An 8,706-nucleotide genomic window follows, 5' to 3' on the forward strand; every position below is an offset into this window, starting at 1 on the left:
TAACCAGCCACCTGTCGCTCAGAACCCCAATAAAGTCTCTGCCACACACCCAGCATGGAGATGGGAAGGTGTCGATATTGGTGTTTGATGAGGAGAGTTATTGCTTTCGAAGGGCTCCAGCTAGGGGACTGGAGGTGCGACAGAGAAGGGAACCCTGCCGTGATTAAATATTCATTGAACAGTCACGCCATTAGTGTCAGAAAGTGGCAGCAATGCCACATAAAATAAAATGGGCACAGAGGCTCCAGCAGGTACCCAGGGGATCACGGTTTCCTCCTGCCCCCTGTCCCCACCCCTTTCATCAGATGAATATATTTCTCCCTGAACTAAAATATTCTTGCTGTCTGAAGCAACTTTTCCAAAGGCTAACTCCTGACTTTTCAAATTATATCCAAGTGACAGCTGCAGGCTCTTTGTGTTCCAATAAGCTGAGTTCACAGTAGGCAGGGGGCTGACCGAGGGAAGAGGCAGTGCTGAGGTTTCCTGGGAGCAGAGGGCCTGGGCTGGGCCCAACCTTGCAGTGTGGCTTCCATTCTGCTACCGCCCTCTTGTCCAAACCTCTCCCTTGCTAAGGTCTCTGTGGTCTTCCACATGGCATGGCATCCTTCTGCCCTCTCCCAAGCTCTGAGCATTTGGTTCCAAGGTCCCAGAGTCTGGAAATCCCCTCGTCTAAGGCTTCTGGGACAGGAATCCCACCTGTTTCTGCTTCTAGCTCTCTGCTGCATGTTTCCCTTCTTTCTCTTCTGATGCTCCATTCTGATGCTCCCTGTAAATTCTGTAATTGTCTTAATTCTCTTCTCTGACTTGGCTCCAAGCATTCTCCCTGGATTTATCTGCTGGGTTGTAATCAGTAATTATAGTACACAGAGCAATGGCCCCAAAAAGATCTGCCCATTTTAATTCCTACAACCTGTGCATGTGTGAGCTCATGTGGAATAAGGGAGCTTGTGGATATGGTTACTGTAAGGTTCTTGAGATGGGGAGATTATCCTGGATTATTGTTTGGGCCTCCATGAATCATAGGGTCCTCATAAGAAGGAGGCAGGAGTGTTAGGGTCTGACAAAAATCCACGTGACAGCAGAGAGAGAGGGACATACAGAGATTGGATAATGCTTCACTGCAGGATTTGAAGACAGAGGATGTGGCCATGAGCCAAAGAATGCAAGGCAGCCTCTACAAAGTGGGAAGGTGAAGAAGCAGAGGGCATTCTTTCCTAGAGTCTAGAAGGAGCCCAGTCCCACTGAAGCTTTGCTTTAAGCCTAGTGAATCCCATTTTGGATTTCTAATCTTCAGAAATTTAAGATAATAAGTTTTGGTGGTTTTAAGCCCGTACATGTGTGGTAATTTGTTCTATCAGCAATAGGTACCTAATACCATGATCTCCATAAGGAAAAAAGAGCATGGTTTGGGGGTGATTAGAAAACTAACTGACTCCTGGTTCAATCATATTTACTCCTTCTTCCTTATAAATTGGACTCAAAGCATTAAGTGACCGTTCATTTACTGTGTGCCAGGCCCGGTGGTATCTGCTGATACACTATAGCCTGTCCTCAAAGACACAGTCTCTAGAAGGGGTGTAAGTGTATGAGAAAACCTATTGTGGTTCTTATGGAGAGCTCAGAGCTCACCAGGATTACAATACAGAGCTTCTGAGTATAGACCAAGAGAAATCTACACAGGGGATTATGGAGGTTCAAGGGAAAGTGGACCATTCTCCAGGGTTGTGAGGATACTTCACAGAGGGTAAGTTTTGAGCCATGTTTTGAAGGAGCAGGGGTGTAGGCCCAAGGGGTAATGGCAGACGGGTGTTCGCATGCAGAAGAAGCCCTTTGAGAAGAGGCACAGGGGCATCCCAGAGCCTGAGGTCGGTGGCAGACTTTGAGTAGTTGCGTGTGGATGGAAGATTCAAGCCCATGGCGGGAAAATAAACCTGAGGGGGAGAGAGGGGACAAATCATGGAAGAGCAGACCGTGGGTTTCCAAGTGAAGGAATTCAGACTTAAAAAACAAAAAAAAAAAACACTTTCTCAAGAGAATGAGAAGACAAGCCATAGAGTGGGAGAAAATATTTGAAAAATACCTATCTGATAAATGGTTGTATCCAAAATATATAAAAAGCTCTTAAAATGTAACAATAAGAAAGCAAATAGCCTGATTAAAAATGTGCTAAAGATTTGTGCCCAAAGAAGATGTACAGAAGACAAATTAGCATACGAAAAGATGCTTCACATTGTGTGTCTTCAGGGAGTTGCTCATTAGAACAACAATGAGGTACTAGTACTACCTATTAGGACAGTCAAAATCCACAACACTGAGCTCACCAAATGCTAGGGAGGATGGTGAGGAGGTGGGGCAACAGGAACTCTCATTCACTGCTGGTGGGAATGCAAAATGATACAGCTACTTTGGAAGACAGTTTGGCAGCTCCTTACAAAACTAAATATACTCTTGCTATATGATCCAGCTACTATGCTCCTTAGTATTTATGCAGGGGAGTTGAAAATTTATGTCCACACAAAAAACCTGGACAGGGATGTGTTTAGTAGCTTTATCCATTATTACCAAAACTTGGAAGCAACCAAGATGTCCTTCAATAGGTGGATGAATAAAAAGGCTGTGGTCCATCCAGACAATGGAACATTATTCAGTGCTTAAAAAGAAATGAGCCATTTAAGCCTCCATGTTGCATCACCACTGTGAAGTGTGTAAACCTGGTGATTCACAGACCTGGGGATAAAAATATATGTTTATAAAAAATATATGTTTATAAAAAATAAAAAATCAAAAAAAAAAAAATAAAATAAAATATAAAAAAAAAAAAAAAAAAGAAATGAGCCATTAAGTTCATCAAAAAGACATGGAAATTTACATTATCAAGTGAAAGAAACCAATCTCAAAAGGCCACATTCTGTATGATTCCAACTATATGACCTTCTGAGAGGCAAAGCTATGAAGAAAATAAGAAAATCAGTGGTTTCAAGGAGTTACGAGGTAAGGGGGGAGATGAACAGACAGAGCACAGAGGAGTTTTAGGGCAGTGGATCTGTTCTATATGGAATTTTAATAGGGGGTAGTATCATAATAATTTTTCAAAATCCATAGAATGAACAACACCAAGAGTGAACCCTGATGTAAACGATGGGCTTTTGGTGATAATGTTGTGTCAGTGCATGTTCATCTGTTGTGACTAATATCCCCTCTGGTGTGGGACATTAACAATAGGGAGGCTATGCGTGACTGGGACAGGGGTATATGAAAACTGTACCTGCCTCTCAACCATGCTGTGAACCTTAATGTGCTTTGAAAAAAATGAAGTCTATTTTTTTAAAATTTTATTACCTTCTAAGTGCCAGGACATGCACCAAGTTGTCACATCATCTCATAGACTATTGGGTGAGAGAATGCGTTATTAACCTCATTTGACAGATAAAGAAATTGAGTTTAGCATATGTAAGCAGCTTGTCTAAAGTTTAACAGGTAGCATATATTTTCCCCACGGTCTGGAAGAGGAAACAAGACCTAGAGACAGTCCATCAGTTGTCCTGGGTCACACAGCTGTCAAGTGGTGGAGCCAAAATTCGCGTCTAGTTTCTGAACCCAGAAAACGTCAAAGTGTTTCTCCTGAAATATGGCCCGAGATTATTCTAACATGTTTTTCCCTCCATTCCATGAGGGGAGGATTTCAGATGATGGAGTGGCTGAACAATGGGAAACCCACCCACTCAGTATTTCTGAGGATTTTAGGATCCCAGATTCGTCCCATTGCATTTCAAGTGTGCAATTGTGCCTCTCCTCCAGTAAAGTGAGTAAGGTCAGGCCTAATGTGCTGGTTTCAAGCTTAGGCCCCCAGAGGCCTGGTATGCTTCCATTCATTCTTTGTGCACAGTTCGGCTTCCTTGTGTTCACAAGGTTTTGCTCTATTAACTTGCTTGGCCTAGCCTGCTGAAGGAAAGGGGACCATATAGAGCAGGAGACGCACGGATGAGAATCAAGACACCGTGAAGCATCAGCCACCCTAATCTGACGGTCACCCGCAGCCGACTGTAAACCCACGAGGAAGCTCGGTGGAGGTGAGAAGAACCACCACACTGAGCCCAGTCAAAGTCACTGACTTCATGGTCAGAGGTTTAGGTCACAATGTTTTGGGAGGCTTGTTTCACAGCATAGTTAATGTATGCATAAGGTCTCAATAAATATTCATTGAATGAAGGAAGGAAAAAAGACCCCATCCATCCTGAATGTGACAGCCAAGTATTCTCCTTGCCTCTTCATGGCAGGGAGGACATGGTGCTAGCCAGTAGAGTACGCTGGTTGGGAAATTTCTAGAAGAGGACATGGAGGTTCTGAGAGGCACCTTGCCCAGGGTGACAGTTATGGGATGATGGAGCTAGGACCCAGACCTCAGAGCTGGCTCCAAAGCCCATGCTTGCACCCATAATTGCTTATTTTGTATATTTGCAGCCCTGACAGAGGGAAAAAATAAGCACGAGGTGGAGGTCCAGGCCTAATCCATAAACCTCCTACAAGAGTGAGTGCTTCAGCTTCATTTCACAAACGCTGACACCAAATGTTTCGTGGCCAGTCTGTGATGAGCGGTGGTGATGCTGGTGGTTCATGGAAGAAATCCCCGTTTGACCATCAGACACTAATCATGCAGAAGAGGCAAAAGCATACTTGGAGGTAACAGTCAAGAGAGTGGTGCTTTTGGGGCTGCTTCTATCTTTCTCACAAGTGCTTGAAACAAGTGGGAGGTCATAGACGGTTACTGGATAAGAGAATCGCTGTTCAAGGCAGACATTGCAGGCTATACACCTGCAGCTCGTGGTCCAAACACCACCAGTCGGAAATTTGTTGTCTGGCTCTTCATTGTCCTGAGCCTTCTGCCTAATCAAGGAAAGAGAAATAGCTCCAGATATGGTGGTTCCTGACACTCTATTTCAGGCTAGCGTTGGTGACGGATTGAACCAGCTTCAGGATTCTTAAAGAACCCAGGGAGCATTTTGGGATGGTTGAGACTAGCCACCACCCTCCAGAGTAGAATTCTGTCAGCTCAGGATAACTTGGCACTTTCAATGTTTCCAAGAGGTCTGTTGGGCACTCAGCCCCATCTTTACATACGCATGCTATTAGCGCTTTGTAATTATTACTGAATAGAACCTTACCGGATACAGCATTTATAAGCAAGGTGTATAGGGGAGGAAATAATCACGAGTTACAGAGATGGGGAAACTGTATGGTCATGCTTACGTGGATATCGCAGGAGCTCATCCTATGAAAGTTTACATCCTTTTTTACCTTTTTCCCTTTCATTTCTACTGGTTTATGCCTCCTGTTGGCATCTGCCTCTCTACCGACAGTTTCTACTTCTTTCCCTGCTAAGTGTTAACATAAGAAGTAAACCTCGCCACTCCCACGCATCCGTGGGAAGAGAATGCCCTTTTGGCTAGTGTTACCTAGTTTTACTCTATTATGGAAGAGGCTGGTGGGGGGAGTTACCTCTGGGACAGCCCACCCAATGTCTCTATCATAATTAGAGCTGCCACTTACATCGTTGAAAGTATGTTATATATTTGACTTGAGTTCACTCTCATCATGTCTTCATGAGGAAAGGACGATCGTTGCCCTCATTTGACAGATGTGGGAATGAGGTAGAGGGAGCTTGATTTATTCAAAGGGACACGGCTTGTAAGTGGCAAAGCCCATATTCAGTTACTCAGTCTAAGCCACTGCAGCTCCTTTTTTTTTTGTCACCCAGTATATGTGAAGGCCAACAGTAAGCCAGCCCATATTCAGTTACCCAGTCTGAGCCTCCCTCACTGTTTTTTTGCCACCTAGTAAACGTTGTCAAGTACACAGTGTAAAATGTTTCCAAATTAGAGTCCTTCTCTGTTCTCTCTCTGACAGCCTGGTGTCAACACTCCCTAGCTCCAGGAATAGCTCTTTAGCAATTGCGAAAATATTCTTTCCCTCCCTCCTCCGCTGGCTGGTTTCCAAGTGTTAGGTTGTGGGTCTGGGAGTCTACACACTGTGAACCTGTCGGATAAGACACAATTTGGAGCCTCAAAGGAAGCTGCTCTTGGCAGTTGGACCCAGAAGGGAGCAAAGTCATGTGGCCTGTGTCTCTGTCTCTGTGGATTTTCCTCCTACAGAGAGACATAAGTATTTACTCAGGGTCTTTCCTCCAGTGCTCAGAAAAGTCTCTTGTACAAAAGTCAGTGATGTTATCCAAAGCTGAAGCTGAAATCCTTGTGTGGGTTTGCCCCATAAAGGGAAATCTCTGAGCTTCGAAGACAGACGTGATTTCTTCTCCCAGTGCTGCCTTCTTACTAACTGCACTAACCTAAGGCAGTTACATAGCTGTAGGGCCTCAGTTTCCTCATTTGTAAAGTAGGAGAAGTGGTTTTTTTTTTTTTAAAATACAGAGTTCCCCGAAGCGGATGTCAGGTATCACACACTTCTATCAGACTGAGAGCTGATTGCAGAGTAGCAATACTTTCTCCATCCTCTCTTTGAGGGTCTCCAGATGTCTATTGTTTCTGCACTCAAATCTAGAGACTGTCTTTACCATTTGGGTAGTTGTCCCCATAGAAGTGACTCGTGTGAAATTGGGTCTAGATAAACATGTGTTGGATTCATCTCCTGCTACAGGTGTTTCTTGTGTGCCTAGAATTGTCATGACTTTTGGGGGTGGTGCTGGGTGACCATAAAGTGGGAGACAATGTCATGTATACCAAGTTTGTCCTCTGATGGAGATATACATAAAGGAAATAGTAAGAAAAGTGGAAAAAATTGGTAGAAAATGAATGTTTTGGAAATAATGTGAATTGTGTAAAGAAGTGATAGCTGTGATCCTCCCACTTGGAAGGGTGCCCATCCCACAATAGGGAACTGGATCTAGTTAAACACGTGTTATAATTTGACGTGTCTTGTATGTCGTCTCTGTGTTTGCCCTGCTGAACTGACCAGTCCTATTTAGCAGAAATATAATGAAGGCCACACATGCAACTTTAGATTTTCTAGCAGCCTCATGTAAAAAAGGTGTAAAGAAACACATGAAATTATTTTTTTAAAAGATTTTATTTATTTACCTGAGAGAGAGAGAGAGAGAGAGAGAGAGAGAACAAGTGCACAGGTGGGGGGAGGGGCAGAAGGAGAGAGAGAAGCAGACTCCCTTCTGAGCAGGAAGCCCAATACAGGGCTAGATGCCAGGACCCAGGATCTTGACCTGAGCCGAAGGCAGATGCTTGACCGACTGAGCCACCCAGGTGCCCCTCATGAAATTACTTACAATTTACTTCATTGAAGCCAGTATATTAACAATATTATCAGTTCAGCTCATTATCAATGTAGAAAATTACTAGTGAGATATTTTACATATTTTTTCCCATACGAAGTCTTCAAAACATGCTGTGTATTGATAGAGCACATCTCAGTTTCAACTAGTCTCATTTCAAGTACTTGTAAGTGCCCATGACAAGTGACTCCATGTTGGATAGTGGAGTGCTGGATGCTGAGTCCTTTGGGGCAAGAGACCTGTCTTTTCTTCTTCTTTGAGATTTACTTATTTATTTGGGGGGGGGAGAGGCAGATGGAGAGGGAGAGAGACAATCTCAAGCAGACTCCCCATTCAGCACAAAGCCTGATGTGGGGCTTGATCCCACTCTGCTATCACAGCCCTAGCTGAAATCAAGGGTCAGACAGAGCCATCCGGCTGCCCCTTGTCTTCTTTGCATCTCCACTCTACTCATCCTTGTGCCTAGGGCATGCCCTATGCTGACTCAGCATCCGGCCTTCTATTGCATGGATTTGAGTTCCATTTCACACTTTTGCTCAAGCAGCTTACTTCCACCTTCTCCTACCACAGTGATGTAAGTGACACTCTCTTCCTTTGCCCATTGGCCCTCACTTGTCCCCCTTAGCCTCTTGTTGGCACCTTCCTGTTGCTGGAATCAGTAAGAAACTCTTTCCACGATGCACCAGGTAATTACCCAATCCAATGCTGATGTGCCTTCGGGGTGTCCCAACAGACAGCCTTTGGTCCCGGACATCCCACTAATGAGCAGACACTGAGGGATTGGAACCAGTTAAAAGGAGGCAGCAGAGAGTAAGAAAAGGTTGACAGGGCTGGATTTATGTGAAGAGGTTGGGAAAGATGGACTTGGTGATGCACAGAGAAGACTGAGCCACGTGAGGTGTTCATACTGTAGCAGACACATGAAAGGAATGTGCTGAGAAGGACAGGGACCAATTATTCTCATTAGCCGTGAAGCAGGGGCTTGATCTCTGGCAGGACAACTGAAATTATGGAGATAAAATTCAGCTATTAAATTGAAGAGAAGAAAGAAGAGGACTATGACATCAAACACACTTCTGTTCAAACCCTGTTCACTTACAAAACTTAAGACCTTGAGTATATTATTTAATCTCTCTGGGCCTTGGTTTTACCATATCTTAAGTGGGACTAAAGTTTCAACATTAAAGGTGATCTCGACTATTCAATCCTGTAGAATATATATCCCCCAGGGCTGTGCTTGGCATTAAAGATGGCATTCTCTTTCAGCCCCTTAGCATTCCATGAGGGGGTCACTGTGTGGTGGTTAGCAGGGGCTAAGGACTCTCACACCCTAACTATAGCACTCAGTTCTGTATTTGGGCAACTTGTAGAACTTAGAGGAGAGAGAAGATCTCTGGATGTCCTTGTTTGTC

This window comes from Mustela lutreola, chromosome 3, assembly GCF_030435805.1.
Source record: "Mustela lutreola isolate mMusLut2 chromosome 3, mMusLut2.pri, whole genome shotgun sequence".
Classification (NCBI taxonomy): domain Eukaryota; kingdom Metazoa; phylum Chordata; class Mammalia; order Carnivora; family Mustelidae; genus Mustela; species Mustela lutreola.